This window comes from Triticum dicoccoides, chromosome 4A (genome assembly GCF_002162155.2).
Source record: "Triticum dicoccoides isolate Atlit2015 ecotype Zavitan chromosome 4A, WEW_v2.0, whole genome shotgun sequence".
In the NCBI taxonomy this organism is placed as follows: Eukaryota; Viridiplantae; Streptophyta; class Magnoliopsida; order Poales; family Poaceae; genus Triticum; species Triticum dicoccoides.
In genome coordinates this window covers 566,481,205-566,504,858 of record NC_041386.1, presented here as the reverse complement: position 1 = coordinate 566,504,858, position 23,654 = coordinate 566,481,205, and positions in this window count along the sequence as shown.

Sequence of the window (23,654 nt, the reverse complement as noted above, 5' to 3'; positions counted from 1 at the left end):
GGACTCAATGAACATGGTTCTTTCTGAAGATCAAAAAGCAATCACTATACCGCGTTGTGGTTTTTGATGTGTAGGTAAGAACGGTTCTTGCTCAACCCGCAGCAGCCACGTAAAACTTGCAACAACAAAGTAAAGGACGTCTAACTTGTTTTTACAGGGCATGTTGTGACATGATGCTAAATTTTATAGTATGAGATGATCATGTTTTGGAACATAGTTATCAGCAACTGGCAGGAGCCATATGGTTGTCGCTTTATTGTATGAAATGCAATCGCCATGTAATTGCTTCACTTTATCACTAAGCGGTAGCGATAGTCGTAGAAGCAATAGTTGGCGAGACGATAACGATGCTTCGATGGTGATCAAGGTGTCAAGCCGGTGACGATTGTGATCATGACGGTGCTTTGGAGATGGAGATCAAAGGCACAAGATGATGATGGCCATATCATATCACTTATATTGATTGCATGTGATGTTTATCCTTTATGCATCTTATTTTGCTTAGTTCGATGATAGCATTATAAGATGATCTCTCACTAAATTTCAAGGTATAAGTGTTCTCCCTGAGTATGCACCATTGCTATAGTTCGTCGTGCCGAGACACCACGTGATGATCGGTTGTGATAAGCTCTACATTCACATACAATGGGTGCAAGGCAGTTTTGCACACGCATAATACTCGGGTTAAACTTGACAAGCCTAGCATATGCACATATGGCCTTGGAACACTGAGACTGAAAGGTCGAACGTGAATCATATAGTAGATATGATCAACATAGTGATGTTCACCATGGAAAACTACTCCATTTCACGTGATGATCGGACATGGTTTAGTTGATATGGATCACGTGATCACTTAGATGATTAGAGATATGTCTATCTAAGTGGGAGTTCTTAAGTAATTTGATTAATTGAACTTTAATTTATCATGAAATTAGTACCTGATAGTATTTTGCATGTCTAGGTTGTTATAGATAGATGGCCCGTGTTGTTGTTCCGTTGAATTTTAATGCGTTCCTAGAGAAAGCTAAGTTGAAAGATGATGGTAGCAACTACACGGACTGGGTCCGTAACTTGAGGATTATCCTCATTGCTGCACAGAAGAATTACGTCCTGGAAGCACCGGTAGCTGACAAACCCGCTGCAGGAGCAACGCTAGATGTTGTGAACACCTGGCAGAGCAAAGCTGATGACTACTCGTTAGTTCAGTGTGCCATCCTTTACGGTTTAGAACCGGGACTTCAACGACGTTTTGAATGTCATAGAGCATATGAGATGTTCCAGGAGTTGAAGTTAATATTTCAAGCAAATGCTAGGATTGAGAGAGATGAAGTCTGCAATAAGTTCTACAACTGCAAGATGGAGGAGAATAGTTCTGTCAGTGAGCATATACTTGGAATGTTTGGGTACCACAACCACTTGACTCAACTGGGAGTTAATCTTCCTGATGATTGTGTCATTGACAGAGTTCTTCAATCACTGCCACCAAGCTACAAGAGCTTCGTGATGAACTATAATATGCAAGGGATGGATAAGACGATTCCTGAGCTCTTCGAAATGCTAAAGGCTGCGGAGGTAGAAATCAAGAAGGAGCATCAAGTGTTGATGGTCAACAAGACCACCAATTTCAAGAAAAAGGGTAAAGGGAAGAAGGGGAACTTCAAGAAGAATAGCAAGCCAGTTGCTTCTCAAGTGAAGAAACCCAAGTCTTGACCTAAGCCTGAGTGCTTGTACTGCAAAGGAACTGGTCACTGGAAGCAGAACTGCCCCAAGTATTTGGCGGAGAATAAGGATGGCAAAGTGAAAGGTATGTTTGATATACATGTTATCGATGTGTACCTTACTAATGCTCGAAGTAGTGCCTAGGTATTTGATACTGGTTCAGTTGCTAACATTTGCAACTCGAAACAGGGGCTACGGATTGAGCAAATATTGGCTAAGGACGAGGTGACAATGCGCGTGGGAAATGGTTCCAAAGTCGATGTGATCGCCGTAGGCACGCTACCTCTACATCTACCTTCGGGATTAGTTTGAGACCTAAATAATGAAGGAAATATGCCCTAGAGGCAATAATAAAGTTGTTATTTATATTTCCTTATATCATGATTAATGTTTATTATTCATGCTAGAATTGTATTAACCAAAAACTTAGTACATGTGTGAATACATATACTAAGAGAGTGTCACTAGTTTGCCTCTACTTGACTAGCTCGTGGAATCAATGATGGTTATGTTTCCTAACCATAGACATTAGCTGTCATTTGATTAACGGGATCACACCATTAGAGAATGATGTGATTGACTTGACCCAACCATTAGCTTAGCACGATGATCGTTTAGTTTGTTGCTACTGCTTTCTCCATAACTTATACATGTTCCTATGACTATGAGATCATGCAACTCCCGAATACCGGAGGAACACTTTGTGTGCTACCAAACGTCACAACGTAACTGGGTGATTATAAAGGTGCTCTACAGGTGTATTCGATGGTGTTTGTTGAGTTGGCAAAGATCGAGATTAAGATTTGTCACTGAGGGAGTCCTGGAGTAAGGGGTCCTCGGGCGTCCGGCCTGCTATCCATGGGACGGACTGGTGGGCTATGAAGACATGAAGTCCGAAGACTGTACCCGTGTCCGGATTGGACTCTCCTTGGCGTGGAAGGCAAGCTTGGCGACTGACTATGAAGATTCCTTCTTATGTAACCGACTCTATGTAACCCTAGATCCCCCTAGTGTCTATATAAACCGGAGGGGTTAGTCCGGAAAGGATATACACATTACCATAGTCATACATGCTAGACTTCTAGGGTTTAGCCATTACGATCTCGCGGTAGATCAACTCTTGTAACACTCATATTCATCAAGATCTATCAAGCAGGACGTAGGGTATTACTTCCATAGAGAGGGCCCGAACCTGGGTAAACACCGTGTCCCTCGTCTCCTGTTACCATCGATCTTAGACGCATAGTTCGGGACCCCGTACCCGAGATCCGCTAGTTTTGACACTGACATTGGTGCTTTCATTGAGAGTTCCACTGTGCCGTCGACGAAAGGTTCGGTGGCCCCTTCAATCATCTATAGTGACGCTTTCCAAGGAGAAACCTTCCTCCCCAGACAGATTGTTGTGTTCGGCGGCTTCGTATTGCGGGCCAACTCGCTTGGCCATCTAGAGAAGATCGATAGCTACGCCCTTTGCCACCAGGTCAGATTTGGAAGCTTGAACTACATCACGGATATCCGTGGAGACTTGATCTTCAATGGATTTGAGACCGCAGCGATCGCTCCCCCTCGCCCCGATGAACATGACTTAAATCGGTCATCGGATCACATTCAGGAGATGGTCCCTGTTGCTGCAACGGCCTGAGAACCGGAGCAGATCGTGCCATCCGAGACCATAGAGTCCGTGGCGTTGGAGCCGCACACGGGCTCGGCACCCCGCAATATTTGCGTCAATGGAACTCCGGACTCGTCTCTGGCTATAAGTTCCGGACCGGGCACGCCTGCGGACACCGAGCTGGATCGGTTATTGATTTTTGAATTTAGTGCCGCAAACATCTTCCAGCACTCACCTTTGGGTGATGTGCTAAACTCTTTAAAGAACTTGTCCTTGGGGAAGGACACACAGCCGAACTATGTTCGGTTCGAGCCACAGGCTAAGGATGGGAAATTTCACTTCCCACCCGCCACCCACTTCATAGCCACTATCGAGGATTTAACTGACATGCCCGCTTCTGGCTCCGAAGACATTGACGGTATAGACGACGATGCCAATAAGGAGCAAGGCCAAGGCCCGCCAGTCATCAGGCGTGTGATGGCCACCCCTTCATACGACGTGTACATGATCGATACACTTACAAAGCCTCGCGGCAAGGACAAGGGAGATCCAGTTAAAACTCCTGAGACACAATCTAAATTCTGGCGCCCCAAACGCCGCCCCAAGTCACACTGCAGCAACAATGGCGCTGGAGAAAATAGTACTCCAGACGGCGCCGAAAGCAATGAAGACCCTGTGGGAGCAATATAGGAGCAGGAGGAACAGGAAAACGGGCAAGCCAGCCCCGATGAACAAGCCCCGCCCAACGACGGTTCGGAGGACGACAACTAACTTCCGCTCTCCGAAGACGAGGTAAGCCTCGACGACGAAGACTTCATCGTACCCGAAGAGCCCCTCGAGCAGGAGCGCTTCAAGCGCAGGTTGATAGCTACGACAAGGAGCCTGAAAAAGAAACATCAGCAGCTTCAAGCTGACCAAGACCTACTCAATGACAGATGGACCGAAGTCCTGGTCACCGAAGAATACGGCCTTAGTGGCCTAGCCAAAAGCTACCCAAAGCGCAGTTCACTATACCAGTCCGATGACAGGGCGTTGGAGCCCATACCTTCGTCACACAATGCGGCCGGTCACCAACAACTCTGTCCGGATAAAGAGGCAACTCAAGTCGAACACCAGACCACCCCACCTCTCCATAAAGGCAAGTACAACGTAGATCACGATTACCCAGACAACCTGCAGAGGGACTTGGACGATAGAGCAGGAAACGCAAGACCGATCTACGGACCGCGAAAACATGCTTCGACACGCGACGATGGCCGCCTATTCGGACGTGTCAGACCTCGCCACGCCCGATCCGAAAACCGCACAGGGACTCCTTCGGAGTTACATCACAGTGTGGCCCAACATAGAGGCGCCGCACACCCGCTTTGCTTCACTGATGAAGTAATGGATCATGAATTCCCCAAAGGATTCAAACCCGTCAATATTGAATCATATGACGGGACAACCGATCCCGCGGTATGGATAGAAGATTTCATCCTCCACATCCACATGGCCCGTGGGGACGACCTCCACACCATTAAATACCTCCCACTAAAACTAAAAGGGCCAACTCGGTACTGGTTAAGCAGCCTGCCTGAAAACTCCATAGGCAGCTGGGAGGACTTGGAAGAGGCCTTCCTCGATAACTTCCGAGGAACACATGTCCGGCCACCGGCTGCCGATGACCTAAGTCACATTGTTCAATAGCCCGGAGAAACAGCCAGGGAGCTCTGGACTCGGTTCTTAGTCAAAAAGAACCAAATCATCGACTGTCCGGACGCGGAAGCCCTTCATGCTTTCAGACACAGCGTTCGGGACGAATGGCTTGCATGCCACCTCGAGCAAGAAGGACCTAAATCCATGATAGCCCTCACTGCTCTGATGACCCGCTTTTGCGCGGGAGAAGACAGCTGGCTCGCTCGTAGAAGCAATAGCGCCAGCAACCAGGGCACCTCTGAAATCCGAGACGGCAACGGCAAGCCACGAGGAAGCAAAAAACAACAGTCACAATGACAATGAAAGATCAGGCGACACAACGGTCAACACCGGATTCAGCAACCCCAAGCCCGGTCAGTGGAAGAAGCCATTCAAGGCAAATCGAGACGAACCATCCAACCTGGACAGGATATTGGACCGACCCTGTCAGATTCATGGCCACCCCGATAAACCAGCTAATCATACCAACAGAAACTGCTGGGTCTTTAAACAGGTCGGCAAGCTCAACGCCGAACACAGGGGGAGGAGGCCGCCAAGCGACAGGGATGATGGAAAGGTTCACCAACGAAATACCGGGGGTCATAAGTAGTCTCCACCCGAGGATCAACTAGTCCTAGAACGGAAATAGCAACCCAGCTTCCGCTGCCCACTCCGTACACCTACAAAGTTTGTACCGCACATAGATCATTACGCACTCAAGATACCATGGGCACTAGTGGAAGCACAATACGGACAAGCCTGCAAGCACTCTAGTAATTTTTTATTTCTTATTTTCTTTTTATTTCTTCCTTCGCTATCCTTTAAAAACAGGTGACGAACAGGATAAACACCGGAAACTGGCTCTATCAAAGTCCGGATCCGTACATTCACCTAAGGGGATATTTCCATCAAGGATTCCCCCCAACAAGGACTGGCGGCGCAGACGTGCGACAGGAGGTCCAAAATAACTTTTTGTAGACCGCACTCTCTATTTCTCGAGCCTGTACTATGCCTGTTCCTCCGCCTCCAACCCCGAGCATGTCAAATAGCCGGGAGGATGGCTTATATATATGTATATATATATATATATATATATCATAAGTAATCATTGGCATATCGCTCAGTTCCCATTAAACAATATCCGAACTAATCATCCGCATTGTTTCCCCAACAAATATGGCTCCTACGGTTATTTCACAGAAATACCTTGGCATAACCTGCCAGGGGCTTGGTGTGGGAACAAATGAGTTGCCAGTAAAAGTTCGACCATCTCTATAGCATACTTCGGCGTCGCAAGTTTGGACTTATATGCATCAGCTCTGAATCATTGTCTTGGGTCAATAGTTGGGTTGCCCGGCTCCTGAGCTTGCTACCCTACGTTCCGCTCTATCGGCTAGGGTAGTAAAGGGAGAACTACTGTGATTGTGCCCTAGTCTAAACCGGACGAGCACCTCAGTAGAGAAAGCCGAAAACTGACTGTCATGATGCGGCGTGAGCTGGTCAACCACTTGACGACTTATTGGAATCGTTAGCGATTCTCTGTGTCACACGAGGGATCTTTTTCAGATCAAATATGTAAGGCACCATACGCCGTATACATAGCAGGGGCTATGTCGTAGCCCCACCATAAAACTCCTATGTCTATGTGAAAGTGTTAACACCTTATAGTCCGATTGCCTGGTTCGCCGCATTATCACCTCCTTCATGGACCAAGACGTTGGATAAAGAGTGATTAAATGCTTTTCCGAACACCCCATACTTCCTACAATGGGGCTGAAGCCGACGATTGGAAAACTTTCAGATTGTATCAAAAGGGCCGCACAGGAGGAATTCAAGATTTCAAGCAAAACATAAATAGATTAACTATAAAATTGTCTTTTACAATTTTCATACACCTCACTCAAACATTATGTCTTTTGAGCACTGACCCTCTATATAGCAGGCGGCCTCTAGGACGTCTTCAAAATAATGCTCCGGTTCCAGACGGTCCTTGCATTTGGGTGGACCCTTCATCGCAACATCGATGGCCTTCATCTTCCCCCAGAATGTCTTGACTTGCGCAAAAGCCATTCGTGCACCCTCAATGCATGTTGACCGCTTCATAGCGTTGATACGCGGCACCGTGTCAACAAGCCTTTGCACCAAAACAAAATAGCTATTCGGAACAGGCTCGGTTGGCCACAACCGGATTACGACATCCTTCATGGCAGCGCCAGATATCCTATGAAGTTCGGCTCATTGGGACATCTGTTCATTGAGCAACAGAGGGTGCTTTGATGCGCCAAACTGCGACCAAAAAAGCTTCTCCGTTGCATACCAATCCCGTGCTTGGTAATACTGTGCCGCATCGGCAGAACTCTTCAGCAAGTCCAAGAACTCGTCCGAAGAACTCCATACTTGGTTAACCTGGGCATAGTTCGGGTCACCAAACTTAGTTTGCAGCAGAAAGGGCTTTCCAGCCGCAATCTCCCTCACATGTCGAACCTCCTCATGGGCTGCTCTGCATTCCGACCGCGCTTCTCTCGCCTCCTGTAAGGCCTTGTCCAGATCAGCCGTTAAGGCTTTACTCTCCTCCTCCATAAATTCACAACGAACGGTAGCATTCTCCAGTTTGAGCGTCATCGTGGATATCTTCTCCTCATCTTGGCGCCGTGCAGCTTGTTCGGCTTTTAATTCAGCCGATGCCTTTTTGGTAGCAGCATGGCTACGCCGGGCTTGCTCCTTGGCCCGGGCCAGCTCCGCTCGAAGAACTTCAACGACGGCAGCACCATCTGCAGCCAAATCTCAGCATCATGCTTATACCACAAAAATGTATGAGGATTGCCCCGAATACATACCTTGCGACTCGTCCAGACGCATATTGATTAAAGCAAGATCATCCCCTGCCACATCAAGCTTCCGCTGCAAATCGGCAATCTCCATAGTCCGGGAAGTGTCCAAGGGGGAAGTAGCCTGTGTTCAAAGTTCATCAGGTTAGTCCTAAAATGATCCTTTTCGATCCTCCATTTTCTTCCCAGTGGAAGCCAACCCGAGTATCAGGGGCTACTACCTATACACAGGCGCATCTTTGTAAATGAAACATAGCTGAAAACATTATGTCACAAACCTCGAAGCCCTTCAGTAGGCTCATGAAGGCTTCATTTAATCCGCTCTTCGTGGAAGAAATCTTCTCAATCACTGTACCCATCAAGGTACGCTGTTCCCCCGAGACAGATGCTTTCCACAACATGTCCCGCAATATATCCAGAGTCTCCGGGTTTCCTGAAGCTGCTCCAGGAGCACAATCATCCTTTGAAGGAACCTGTTCACCCATCTCCAGAATCACTGTCGGCTGCGAACCAGTTAGTCTGGGACCTTTGTTATCATCAGCCCCGGAATCCTGGATGATCGGTGCTCCACCTTCGGGTACTGCCTCTTCTGTCCCCTGCGTAACTTGTTGGTCAAAAGGGACCCTCCATGATGACACTTCAGAGTCATCCGTCTTGTTGGGCGAGGAGGTTGGAGGAGGCGTCTCGCTCTCCATCATCTCTGGGAGGAGACTCCCCAAAGAAGAGGATTGCCCAGAAAAACTCTGTGCCGACCTGTAAAAATGCATGAATGCATTACGTATATCTTCGGTAATAGCAACGGAGCGGGACGCTATCAAAGTACTCCGGATTCTATTATGGTTTGGCCGAGGGATTGTCCCTTTGTTGGAGATGCTCAATGGCGTCACTTTCCAAACTCAAGCCGGTCGACGGCGGCATCTTGCCCTTCTTGAAAGACCGCCCCTCCCAATCTTTGGAGGAGGCCCTTTTCCTCCTGTTTGGAGAAGGGATACTGGGTCCTTTTCCGCCTCCTTCTTCAGGCGAGGAAAGGTCGATTTCTCTGGACTCAGTGTCTGACTTACCTCCGGAACCAAGGTCTTCTTAGGTTTTTTCTTCCTCCCCTGCTGATGCCTGGTATGGCGCCGAGGCCAGCATCCTTGTTAACACAGGAGATGCTGAGTCTTCAAGAAGGGGAGCCGGACACCTAATCCATTCCACCTTCTTTATCCAGCCCTGAAAAAGGATGATACTGTTGGTATCTTGCCACTGGGTATCAGATTATGAGGTATTCGGTAAATGGGTACTTACTTGGGTGTCCAGATGGTTACATTTTAGGCCGACATCTTCAGTGGTGTCCGGCCATTGCCTTCGTTTCCCGAAGAATAATCTCCACATTCCTTCATGCGTTGTGCCGAAGAAGTGCTGAAGAGTCCGTGTCCCTTCTGGATTGAACTCCCATAGGTGGAGAGGCCGTCGCTGGCACGGCAGGGTCCGACGAACTAGAATTACATGAACGACGTTGGTTATGTCGATGTCCCTCTCAATGAGGCTTCAGATGCGACTTTGCAGAGTTCACACATCATTCGTTGATCCCCAATCTAGCGCCTTGGTAATCCACGATGCAAGCTGAGTCGGGGGGCTGGATCGGAATGCGGGCGTGGTTGCCCACTTGGAGCTGCGGGGCTCGGTGATATAGAACCACCCCTCCTGCCACATATTGGAAGATTTGGCGAAGGATCCTTTCAGCCAAACAGCGCTAGCAAGCTTTCTCACTATAGCACCGCACTCGGCCTGCTCCCCCTCTACCACTTGCGGCTTCACATCAAAGATCTTGAGCCACAAGCCGAAGTGCGGAGGAGTTCGGAGGAGGGCTTCGCACGTGATGATAAACGCCAAGATAAGAAGAATAGAGTCCGGGGCCAAATCGTGGAAGTCTAGCCCGTAATAGATCATGAGCCCTCGGATGAAGGGGTTAAGTGCAAACCCCAACCCACGGAGGAAGTGGCATACGAACACGACTCTCTCGCCGGATCTGGGGGTGGGAATAACCCGCCCCTCGGCAGGAAGCCGATGATGGTTTTTGATAACCCACAAGTATAGGAGATCGCAATAGTTTTTGAGGGTAAAGTATTCAACCCAAATTTATTGATTCGACACAAGGGGAGCCAAAGAATACTCTCAAGTATTAGTAGCTAAATTTTCAATTCAACCACACCTTGAAACTTAATATCTACAGCAAAGTATTTAGTAGCAAAATAATATGATAGTAGTGGTAACGGTAACAAAAGGTAACGGTAGTAAAAGCAATGTTTTTGGTATTTTGTAGTCATGATAGCACTAGCAACGGGAAAGTAAATAAGTGAAGAACAATATATGGAAAGCTCGTAGGCAATGGATCGGTGATGGAGAATTATGCCAGATGCAGTTCATCATGTAATAGTCATAGCCTAGGGTGACACAGAACTAGCTCTAGTTCGTCAACATAATGTAGGCATGTATTCCAAATACAGTCATACATGCTTATGGAAAATAACTTGCATGACATCTTTTGTCCTACCCTCCCGTGGTAGTGGGGTCCTTACGGAAACTAAGGGATATTAAGGCCTCCTTTTAATGGAGAACCGGAACAAAGCATTAACACATAGTGAATACATGAACTCCTCAAACTATGGTCATCACCGGTAAGTATCCCGATTATTGTCACTTCGGGGTTAACGGATCATAACACATAATAGGTGACTATAGACTTGCAAGATAGGATCAAGAACACACATATCTTGATGAAAACATAATAGGTTCAGATCTGAAATCATGGCACTCAGGCCCTAGTGACAAGCATTAAGCATAGCAAAGTCATAGCAACATCAATCTCAGAACATAGTGGACACTAGGGATCAAACCCTAACAAAACTAACTCGATTACATGATAGATCCCATCCAACCCATCACCGTCCAGCAAGCCTACGATGGAATTACTCACGCACGGTGGTGAGAATCATGAAATTGGTGGTGGAGGATGGTTGATGATGACGATGGCGACGGATTCCCCTCGCCGGAGCCCCGAACGGACTCCAGATCAGCCCCTCCGAGAGGTTTTAGGGCTTGGCGGCGGCTCCATATCGTAAAACGGGATTATTTCTTCTCTCTATTTTTTCTCCCTGAAACACAATATATGGAGTTGGAGTTGGAGTCGGAGAGGCAACAGGGGGCCCATGAGGTAGGGGGCGCGCCCTAGGGGGGCAGGCGTGCCTCCCACCCTCGTGGACAGGTGGTGGGCCCCCTGGCCTTCATCTTTTGCAGGTATTTTTCATATTTTCTGAAAAGTTGCACCGTGAAGTTTCAGGTCATTCCGAGAACGTTTGTTCCTGCACACAAATAACACCATGGTAATTCTGCTGAAAACAGCATCAGTCCGGGTTAGTTCCATTCAAATCATGCAAGTTAGAGTCCAAAACAAGGGCAAAAGTATTTGGAAAAGTAGATACGACGGAGACGTATCAACTCCCCCAAGCTTAAACCTTTGCTTGTCCTCCAGCAATTTAGTTGACAAACTAAAATTGATAAAGAAAAACTTTTACAAACTCTGTTTGCTCTTGTTGTTGTAAATATGTAAATCCAGCATTCAAGTTTTCAGCAAGGATTATAACTAACCACATTTGCAATAATGCACATGTCTCAAGTTTACTCATATCAATAGCATAATCCACTAGCGAGCCATAATAATAAATCTCGGATGACAACACTTTCTCAAAACAATCATAATATGATATAACAAGGTGGTATCTCGCTAGCCCTTTCTGAGACCGCAAAACATAAATGCAGAGCACCTTTAAAGATCAAGGACTAACTAGACATTGTAATTCATGGTAAAAGAGATCCAGTCAAGTCATACTCAATGTAAACTAGCAGTAATGAATGCAAATGACAGTGGTGCTCTCCAACTGGTGCTTTTTAATTAGAGGATGATGACTCAACAGAAAACTAAAGAGATAGACCCTTCGTAGAGGGAAGAAGGGATTTGTAGAGGTGCCAGAGCTCGGTTTTGAAATAGAGGTGAATAATATTTTGAGCGGTATACTTTCATTGTCAACATAACAACCAAGAGATGGCGATATCTTCCATGCTACACACATTGTAGGCGGTTCCCAAACAGAATGGTAAAGTTTATACTCCCCCTTCCACCAACAAGCATCAATCCATGGCTTGCTCGAAACAACGAGTGCCTCCAACTAACAAGAGTCCCAGGGGGAGTTTTGTTTGCAATTATTTTGATTTAGTTTGCATAAAGCATGAGACTGGGCATCCCGGTGACCAGCCATTTATCTCGTGAGTGAGGAGCGGAGTCCACTCCTCTTGAGAATAACCCGCCTAACATGGAAGATACCGATAACCCTAGTTGATACATGAGCTATTCGAGCGTACAAAACAGGATATTTATTTGAAGGTTTAGAGTTTGGCACATACAAATTTACTTGGAACGGCAGGTAGATACCGTATATAGGTTGGTATAGTGGACTCATGTGGAATAACTTTGGGTTTAAGGGATTGGATGCACAAGCAGTATTCCCGCTTAGTACAGGTGAAGGCTAGCAAAAGACTGGGAAGCAACCAGCTAGAGAGCGACAACAGTCATGAACATGCATTAAAATTAATCAACACCGAATGCAAGCATGAGTAGGATATGATCCACCATGAACATAAATATCGTGAAGGCTATGTTGATTTTGTTTCAACTACATGCGTGAACATGCGCCAAGTCAAGTCACTTAAATCATTCAGAGGAGGATACCACCCTATCATACCACATCATAACTATCTCAATAGCATGTTGGCACGCAAGGTAAACCATTATAACTCATAGCTAATCAAGCATGGCACAAGAAACTATGATCTCTAGTTGTCATTGTAAACATGTTTATTCGTAATAGGCTGAATCAGGAACGATGAACTAATCATATTTACAAAAATGAAAGAGGTCGACTTCATACCAGCTTTTCTCATCTCAGCCAGTCCATCATATATCGTCATAATTGCCTTTCACTTGCACGACCGAACGATGTGAATAATAATAATAGTGCACATGCATTGGACTAAGCTGGAATCTGCAAGAATTCAATAAACATGAGAAGACAAGGCAATATGGGCTCTTTTGTCAGATCAACATTTATGCATATAAGAGCCACTTCAACAATTTAATCATGGTCTTCTCCTATGGACCCCCAAAGAAAAGAAATAAAACTATTTACACGGGAAAGCTCCCAACAAGCAAAAGAAGAACATGAAATCTTTTTGGGTGTTCTTTTTAATTACTACTACACGCATGGAAATTAAACTGATTAAAAGCTACAAATAATTTTTTGGTTTTTCTTAAGGTTTATTAAACACACAAGAAGAAAGCATAAAAAGGGAAATAAACTAGCATGGATGATATAATGAAAAAGTATGAGAACCGACATCTAGCAATGAGTGTGTGAGCATAAATGTAATGTCGGTGGGAAATATGTACTCCCCCAAGCTTAGGCTTTTGGCCTAAGTTGGTCTATGGCCACGGCTGGCCTGGCGGATATCCATAATAGTAGCTGGGGTTGTACTGCGATGCGGCGGCTATCGCCTGCTGAGCTGCAGCGTGGCGACGAGCGGCCTCCTCTCTCCTCTCATACTCATCTGCCTCCTCTCTGGTAATAGTATATCTTCCTCTTGCCTGATAATCAAAGAAGGTAGGAGCAGGGAGAGTAATATGGACATCATGGCGTCTGTCAAAGATTAGTCGATACTGGAGAGGTGATTCGTTCCTCTCGACAAACTGGTGGTGAACCATAGCAGTAAAATTTAGATACGCAGGAGGTAATTCAATATCATCTTCGCGTATGGCTACACCAAGAAAATTAGCTATGCGGGTTGCATAAATTCCACCAAAGAAATATCCATTTAGATAAGCAGGAGGTAATTCATATCGAGGCAAGAATAACGGGGTCGTTTCCGGCCTGTTCCCTCCATGGAGAAGACGATCGAACAATGGCAGAAGAAAGGGTGAAGGGCTGAAGGAAAATGGAGGAGGGAGAGGAAGAGCGTGCGACGGCAGTTCCAAATCGAGAGGGAAAGGAGAAGAGTCGGTGGACGGTTGCGAGTTTGCCATGGTTCACGAAGAGGCGCCCCGGCCTACATGTCCGTTCGGAAATACTCCTACTACTCGCCGTCGTCTCACTGATATGTTGGAACGGGACCACATGTCAACGAAACATGGTGTGTAATTTCTCGTGCAAAATGTGATCTGGCCACGTTGGCCCGAGGTGCCGCATTAGTTATCGACCTTTATTTTTTTTAATGGCATGCCGATCAGTTTTAAAGCACAACTAACTGGTACTGTACGCAGAGAAAATATAAACTACTCTACCACTACTCCACCTCCAGTACTAGTAGTATAAAAAAGATATATAGGCTGGAGCTTGAGCGCTTTCTTGCTAAGGGCTTCCCACTTGCTTCTCACACTACCACCCTCTCTCCAGATCTAAAAAAGACGGCCCCTCTCTCCCTCCTCACCGGTGGTCACAGATCCGCCGGGGAAGAAAAGGACGTGCAGGTTGACGCACTCGTCGTCGACAAGCGAGGTCACGCACTGACGACAAGGCCGTCCTCTCAGACCTAGCACCCACGCGGGATGGCCTCCATCCCCAAGCTCGCTACCGTAGTGTGTGCAGAGGACGACGACCACGAGCGAAGCCACTTCCCGCCGACCCTCAGGTATGCTACCTCTTTTCGAACCATAACCTTGTTCTATTGCCCCATCTGCCACATCGTTGCATGTGGATCTTTTTCCACTCCACCATCTTCCTAATTTGCTATCCTCTGCTCTGCTGGCCACGCAGACGAAAACCATAATTTGCACTATTAAAGGAAACCCTACTTCATGCAGACTAATCCATGTCTGGGTTGAATAAGGAAAGGAAGGGAGACTGTACTGTCCAAGAGAGTAAGCATCGAACCCGCATCTAGGTTGAAAAGGGGAAAATCAGTAGCTAAGGAACGAGTCTCATGTCTCTTGGTTGAACAAGGGTAGAAAGGCATGACAATGCAATAGAGAATGACCAGGTCGATCGGTTTGTTGTCCTCGCATAGAAAAAGGTGGCTAAAGAGAGCAAAAATGGGACGTAATCCACATATGCTGCCTAGATATTTGTTGCTCTGGGCAACCATACCTCCCTCACCACTCTGCGTCCGTGGAGGTACATCGTACTGGTGCGCCCACTGTTCGAATGGGCCTCCCATGATCTTATTGCCACTTTTTTTGCTGTTAGTATAACGCCAGCAGTCAAGTCAAGCAATGCTACTGCTAAAGTGATGCCACATTTAACTAATGCCGCTCTCAGTCTAATGCCACCGATAAATTTAAGCAACGCCAACAGTCTAAGGCATTCTAATGCTGTTGCACAGCCAGTATACCAACGATGAAACTTGTTACTACCTTCAGATTTTTGCACTGTTAATGCTTATAGATTACATACCTCACTTTAATGAGATAAGTTAATTTTTTTGTACAGTGTCACCAAAATGCCAAGGCGCTAATGTCATTTTATTTTGGTTAAACTGCACAGACAATTATGAAGACAAGAGTAAAGGTCAAGAGTGGGCACCTCCTCCTCCGGCTGTTTTCTTGATTCGTTCGATCAAGTTTTTATGTTTGATCGATTATCAAGATTGGGATAGCAATTTTTAAGGTCCCCCCGAGTTCGAAATGATATTTACCTTGGAGGTACATGGTTTGCAATTTTTTTATACTGTCATTAGTTAATAATGCTAGTTACCTTCAGACTTTTGTATTTGGTTTAATGCTCATGCAGAACTAGTATACCAATGCTGAAACTTGTTACCTTTACATTTTGTATTGTTAATTCTTATAGAAACCTTCCAGTGCTGGAGTTTATTGAAATCTGTTCAGTAAAACCATTGTACTATACCCTGTAATAAACTAACTACTCTAGTGTTGCACTAGCCACTGGATTAGTGTATATTTGTCGTATTCGAATGGTGTTGCATTAGCATATGGACATAAATAAAGTGTGGCAAGCTTTCCCAGATATGTGCTCAAGAAAACTACTACCTGTTTTTCTAAATACTAGACGTTTGGGTACTTTAAATTGAACCACGAAAACGTCTTATATTAAGGAACAAAGGGTGTAGAGTTCCCTCAAATTATCCCGGTAAAGCTAGTCACACCTTTGTTAAAATTAATGTTCATTATGTTATCGGAGGAGGTCTGTATGTTTGTCTCTAATGCCTGTCGACTACATACCTGACATCATGATGTAATGTTAAGTCATTTCCTTTTGTACAGTGTCACTGAACTGTCAAGGCGGTGATGGCATTTTATTTTAGTAGAACTACACAAAATTTGCTTAAAAGAAGAGGAAAGGTCAGGAATGGCTCAGTTTTTCAGAAAAAACTATGTATGCCTTCTTGACATCAGCCGATGTTGCTTTATTTATTCCTTCAAATAGGTGGTTAGAAAAAGTCTTGCTAGCTTTTCCCATTATGAAATTGGAATGCTTATATTTGTGAGTCTATGCTTCAACTAGTGCCACTTTTTAGAGTAATCACACTTTCAATATCTATGCAAACAGGGATGCTCGATTTTAGTGGAACTGCACAAAAAGTCCAACTGGTTCAACATTAGGAGCATGTTTTTTCCAAACCTTTATATCCAATTGGTGGCACTATGAGCTGTTCATTACGAAGGTACATGGTTTGCTAATATCTTGCTACTCTATACTGTCATTAGATAGTAATACTAGTGGTTTGCATGTGAATTTATTGGCAGGGAGGACCTACATTGGAGGTGCAGGACAGGATTCAATGATTGGATGCTCAATTTCGGTTGTATTGATTTCACCTCTTCCATCACTGCAAACATGGATATCCTTGGTCTGATGAAGAATAGGCGCTATATTTCTGCTCTGAACCAGCAAATCAATTCAGTATGAAATTGTCCAGGGCAAAACATAACCGTATCAGATTGTCCAGTGCAGAACATGACAGATGCTTAGCGGAAGAGACATGTTTAAACCGAAAATACAAGGTGTGGTATATGTTTACCAGCTGCTTGATATTTGTGCAGACAGAGATGTCTGCCCGTTGCTATTTGGCAAACAAACAAAGTGTCCGCAATTTTGGTTGAACTGCACAAGAGAATAGTATAGTCACTGCATGCAGTGCCATTTGAAAATAGACACAGAAAGATTGGATAGTCACTTCATGGACTGCAGAAAAGTAGTACTGTACTATTTATTGGCCAACACTAGGTGCTTCATTGCTTTGGTCTGATTATACAATGGGCATCATTTTGCCTAAGTTAAAGTTTGTATTCCGAAAATAGTCTCGCGGTGTGATCGAGAGAAGACCAAATCATATTGCAGTGGATGTTCCTCCATCATGTGTGGTTCATTCTCATGGTTCCAGCTGTTGGTGAAACCACTTACGTTTGCAAGAGGAATTGTAGACTTCACAAACAAATTTGTCTTTCAGTCTGTACTGAATGTTGGCCAAGAGAAGCATCCATGTTAGTAGGAAGAACAAATGTTTTTTCTAGATCTCCGCTTTTGGAGCTACATATTTGTATATGATCTGTTATAGTATATCTTAATATTTTTGTTGTTGATTTGTTATTGTATATCTTAATATTTTTGTATATAAACTTGGTCAACGTTTGTAAAGCTTGACTTTGACCAAAGCTAATATGTGAACTAAATAAAAATGGAGGGAGTACCCCCTTTCCGGTTTGCAGGGCTTAATTCAAACCTCTCACCAACCAAGGTACTCCCTCCATCCGGGATTTATTAGTCCCGTGAGCAAAGCAGCAAGACCAAGGCATGGCAATAATTAACGGCATACAGAAGTTTAAGCCTAATTAATTCCAGCAATTTAAGTGGCTGCATGCGTGCCCTCGGCTGCGACTCATTGCATGCTGCTTCGCGTACTGCCTGCGAGCGATTCTGAGTGCCTGCATGCAGCCGACCGTAATTAAGGCAGCTAACTGATGCGAAAAAAGATACGCTTTAAATCCGTGGAATCATTGTTGACAAGGAGGGAGATGATTCGAGTGCACTCATTTGACCGCCATGCCGGCGTGCGACCCAGACGGGACGGGACGACACAATCATAATTTCAGTTTCTCTAGTTTTCCACGGCAAGCTGGCGCGCTAAGCCATTATGCATTGAATTCCGATGACCGTCGCGCTACCTTCCGCCTATAAGTACTGTTTCCCGGTCTTCTCAGGTGCCACCATGACCCAACTCACCATATCCTCATTAGCCGCCACCGGCCCGATGTCGCTCGCCATGTCAGCCATGCCCCCGCCCGTCCGCGGTAGGCGACGCCGGAGGCGGTCACCGCCGGAACTAGTGTTCGGGTTTTCACCATAAGGCAGGCGGAGGGAGGAGGCATTCTATCTATCTTTAGATGGCAATGCGGAGATCGAGGAATTGTTGGAGCGCGACTGCCTGGCGGAGGAGCAGCGTATCGCTGATTTGCGCCGCCAGCGGGACATGGAGCAGCAGCGCACCGACGCTCTGAGTCGCGAACAGAGCACCCGCAACTGGGCCGACTACGTGGAGGCCGGCGCCCGACAAATAGCCCTGGAGGCTGTCGGGCACGCACGTGTTCGCGACACCGATTTTTACTACCAGCTCGTCAAGTGGATTTCCAGCTTGGACGCTGAAGCTTCGGTGGACCACGCCGGCATGGAAAGGGCCAACGCGCGCGAGCAACGCGCCCTATCGCACCTCTGGCAAGTCCGAGGCGAGGCGGAGAATGCCGGTGCCGGCGTTTAGCATGGACATCAGATGGCAGCCGGCATCATCTAGTTAGCTAAGAGTAAGTTAGTACTTGTACGCGACTAGAGTGTTAGTGGGAGTAGATAGTTAACTTGGCTATGATGGTTGTCAACGTGGAAGTTCAGTACTCTATATGTGGATCAGACATATTACTTTGGTCTGAATGTTGAACTTTCCGTTTGAACGGATGGAATGGGCTGTTATTTTTTTAAATGGGTTGTATTTGTCCTCCACGGTTTAGAGGCTGACTTGTGGGCCTAGCAAGTTGACGCGTACACAATTAGGAGATGATTGTACGTGGAGAGGATGACAGCAGGGACCCACCAAGGTCATGGCAGTACGCAAGCAAGTGCCTCCTTATTTCAAGCCAATAAAAAATGGCTCGTCCTAGTGGATTTCTGACATCTGGGTCCCATGCCATTGTCGACGTAGTCAAATAACGAGAGAATTGCACAACGAGCGGCTGACACCAGGGACCCAATAGCTCGCCCAGTTATTTTTGTTTTGGGTTAATTTGATAAATGCCACTCCAAATCTGGTGTATCCGAGAAATGCCACTGCAATTTCCAAACTTTGAAAAATGCCATTTCATTCCATTTCTAGTGGCATTTTTCGAAGTCTGGAGTGGCGTTTTTCAAAGTTTGCAAACTGCAGTGGCATTTTTCAAAGTTTGCAAAAATTGCAGTGGCGTTTTTCAAAGTTTGGAAATTGCAGTGGCATTTTTATGAATCGCCATAATTGGAGTGGCATTTATCTAATTTGTTTTTGAGACGGAAGCAGGGTGTCATCTGGGCTGTGCGGGACACTCTGGCCTGTCTAGACAGTCTTTTCTTTTATGTTTACCACAGACCATCCTAGTAGTTTCTTTTCTTTCTGAAAATGGCTAGCCCAGTTCTTTTGTGATTTGTCAAGTAAGTCGCTTTATCAGGCATGTTGGGCTGCAAATCTTTCAAGACGAGGAGAGCTTCATTCGGCTGGCCGAGAAAATGGCCTATCAGTAATGAGAAATGGGTTGTACATTTCTAAAACACATCAAACCGGCAATTATTTTCAAATATCTTTTTTTCATTTCGGGATTTTAAATTGCATTGATTTTTATGCATGGACAATTTATTGGATTTTATATTGATATACATTTATTTTTAAAATCAGTCTGAATGTGACTCGAAATTTCGGGATTAAAAACAGTTCAAACTGCACGGACATATGCAAAATTTCGTATAATTTTTTAACCGTGGCCACAATATGGGGTGTAATGCTAACATAAAGAATATGGGCTCCAAAAAAACCCATAAGAATTAGCAAATGGGCTGTAAATTATTTGAAATAATGGCAGATGGCCTATATGCTATTTTCTACAGATTTGAGGCTTTCCACAGATGGCATGTATACTATTGGATGTCCATCCAACGGCCGTCGTGCTTCTTCAATCTCTGCTCTTCCTGCTCCAGCAGCTTAAACAAGCACTGGCGGGACTGCCTACTCCCTCCTCCCCGCGGCCGGTTGTGCTGCCGCGCAGGCCTCACCGCCCCACCGTACTCCCATCGGTGGCCTAGTCATCCCTCTACTCACCCACACCTGCTGTTATTCTCCGGCGACGGCAGACGAACCAGTAAACCCTCGTACAGTCGTACTCCCCTCCACGTGGGAAACAAAAACAACGGCCGAGTCTTCCCTGCCTCCGTGTCGTTCCCTTCCTAGGCCTCGCCGTCGTCCACCGCCCTGGTGCTCTCGGCGTGGCGTGGTCAGCGTGGTCAACGACCGACATGCATTTGAAGTGGACTGTACGTGGAGAGGCTGACAGCTGGGTCCACGGCCGCACGCAAGGAAATGCCTCCTTATTACGCGCAAAATAATGATTTCCTCCACCGGACATTTGGAACCCACCGAAACGGCCTCTGTATTTCGCGAAAAAACGTTACCACCGCTAACAGCTCGGACCCACCAGCTATATCTTCGCACGCAAGGAAGTGCCTCCTTATTACACACAAAAAAATGAATACTCCCCCTGCTAGCTGGGACCCAGTATAGTGGGCCTACTAAGTTGACGGGGACGAAGGGCTTTGTTAACTTAGTCAATATGCACAATTCTAGCTCGACTGACCGTACGATGTCCATCCAACAGCCGTAGTGCTTCTTCAACCTCTGGTCTTCTTGCTCCAGCCGCCCAAAGCAGCGCCGGTCATGCCGCCTGGTCCTGCCTCCCGTGGCCGGCTGTGCTGCCGCGGAGGCCTCACCGCCCCATACTACTCCCACCGCTGGCCAGGCCATCCCTCCACTCCACTCACCCACATCCCCTGTTATTCTGCGGCGACGACAGCGCAGCCGAACCAGTGAACACTCATACTCCTCTCCGCGTGGGCATCCACTGCCGCGTCTTCCCCGGCTCCGCGTCGTCCCCTTCCTAGGCCTCACCATCGTCCACCGCCGTGGTCCTGTCGGCGCGGCGTGGTCATTGTGGTCAACGACCGAATTCCATCGGAAGAATACTGTACGTGGAGAGGCTGACAGCTGGGTCCACGACAGCCGCAAGGAAGTGCCTCCTTATTACACGGAAAATAATTATTCCTCCACCTGACAGCAGGGACCCACTAGATGCCCACCAGTATATCATGAAAAAAACGTTTGCCCCTGACTACTGGGACCCACCCGACGGGCCACCGTATTTCACTAAGAAAACATTCCCCCTGCTGTTAGCTCGGACCCACCGGAAGTGCCTCCTTATTACGCACAAAAAAATGAATACCCCCTGCTAGTTGGGACCCACCTTGGTGAGAGGCTGACTTGTGGGCCTACTAAGTTGACGGGGACATAGGGCTTTGTCAACTTAGTCAATATGCATGATTCTAGCTCCAATGACCGTACGATGTCCATCCAACGGCCATAGTGCTTCTTCAACCTCTGGTCTTTGAAGGAAATATGCCCTAGAGGCAATAATAAAGTTATTATTTATTTCCTTATATCATGATAAATGTTTATTATTCATGCTAGAATTGTATTAACCGGAAACATAATACATGTGTGAATACATAGACAAACAGAGTGTCACTAGTATGCCTCTACTTGACTAGCTCGTTAATCAAAGATGGTTATGTTTCCTAACCATAAACAAGGAGTTGTTATTTGATTAACGGGATCACATCATTAAGTGAATGATCTGATTGACATGACCCATTCCATTAGCTTAGCACCCGATCGTTTAGTATGTTGCTATTGCTTTCTTCATGACTTATACATGTTCCTATAACTATGAGATTATGCAACTCCCGTTTACCGGAGGAACACTTTGGGTGCTACCAAACGTCACAACGTAAGTGGGTGATTATAAAGGAGTACTACAGGTGTCTCCGAAGGTACATGTTGGGTTGGCATATTTCGAGATTAGGTTTTGTCACTCCGATTGTCGGAGAGGTATCTCTGGGCCCTCTCGGTAATGCACATCACATAAGCCTTGCAAGCATTACAACTAATAAGTTAGTTGTGAGATGATGTATTACGGAACGAGTAAAGAGACTTGCCGGTAACGAGATTGAACTAGGTATTGGATACCGACGATTGAATCTCGGGCAAGTAACATACCGATGACAAAGGGAACAACGTATGTTGTTATGCGGTCTGACCGATAAAGATCTTCGTAGAATATGTAGGAGCCAATATGGGCATCCAGGTCCCGCTATTGGTTATTGACCGGAGATTTGTCTCAGTCATGTCTACATTGTTCTCGAACCATAGGGTCCGCACGCTTAACGTTACGATGACAGTTATTATGAGTTTATGCATATTGATGTACCGAAGTTAGTTCGGAGTCCCGGATGTGATCACGGACATGACGAGGAGTCTCGAAATGGTCAAGACATAAAGATTGATATATAGGACGACTATATTCGGACAGCGGAAGGGTTCCGGGGAAGTTTCGGATAAAACCGGAGCACCGGGAGGTTACCGGAACCCCCCGGGGGGTTAATGGGCCTTATGGGCCTAATGTGGAGAAGAGGAAGGGGCTGCCAGGGCAGGCCGTGCGCCCCCTCTCCCCCTAGTCCGAATTGGACAAGGAGGGAGGGGCGGCGCCCCCCTTTCCTTCTCTCCCTCCACCTCTCCTAGTTGGACAAGGAACGGGAGGGGAGTCCTACTCCCGGTAGGAGTAGGACTCCTCCTGCGCGCCTCCTCTAGGCTGGCCGCACCCCCCTTGGATCCTTTATATACGGAGGCAGGGGGGCACCCTAGAACACACAAATTGATCTTCGTGATCGTTCCTTAGCCGTGTGCGGTGCCCCCTTCCACCATATTCCACCTCGGTCATATCGTTGTAGTGCTTAGGCGAAGCCCTGCATCGGTAGAACATCATCATCATCACCACGCCGTCGTGCTGACGAAACTCATCCCCGAAGCTTTGCTGGATCGGAGCCCGGGGAGCGTCATCGAGCTGTACATGTGCCAAGAACTCGGAGGTGCCGGAGTAATGGTGCTTGGATCCGTCAGATCGGAAGACGTACAACTACTTCCTCTACGTTGCGTCAACGCTTCCGTTGCGGTCTACAAGGGTACGTAGACAACACTCTCCCCTCTCATTGCTATGCATCATCATGGATCTTGCGTGTGCGTAGGAAATTTTTTGAAATTACTACGAAACCCAACAGTGGCATCCGAGCCTAGGTTTTATATGTTGATGTTATATGCACGAGTAGAACACAAGTGAGTTGTGGGCGATATAAGTCATACTGCTTACCAGCATGTCATACTTTGGTTCGGCGGTATTGTTGGATGAAGCGGCCCAGACCGACATTACGCGTACGCTTACGCGAGACCGGTTCTCCCGACGTGCTTTGCACAGAGGTGGCTTGTGGGTGACAGTTTCTCCAACTTTAGTCGAACTGAGTGTGGCTATGCCCGGTCCTTGCGAAGGTTAAAACAGCACAAACTTGACAAACTATCGTTGTGGTTTTGATGCGTAGGTAAGATTGGTTCTTGCTTAAGCCCGTAGCAGCCACGTAAAACTTGCAACAACAAAG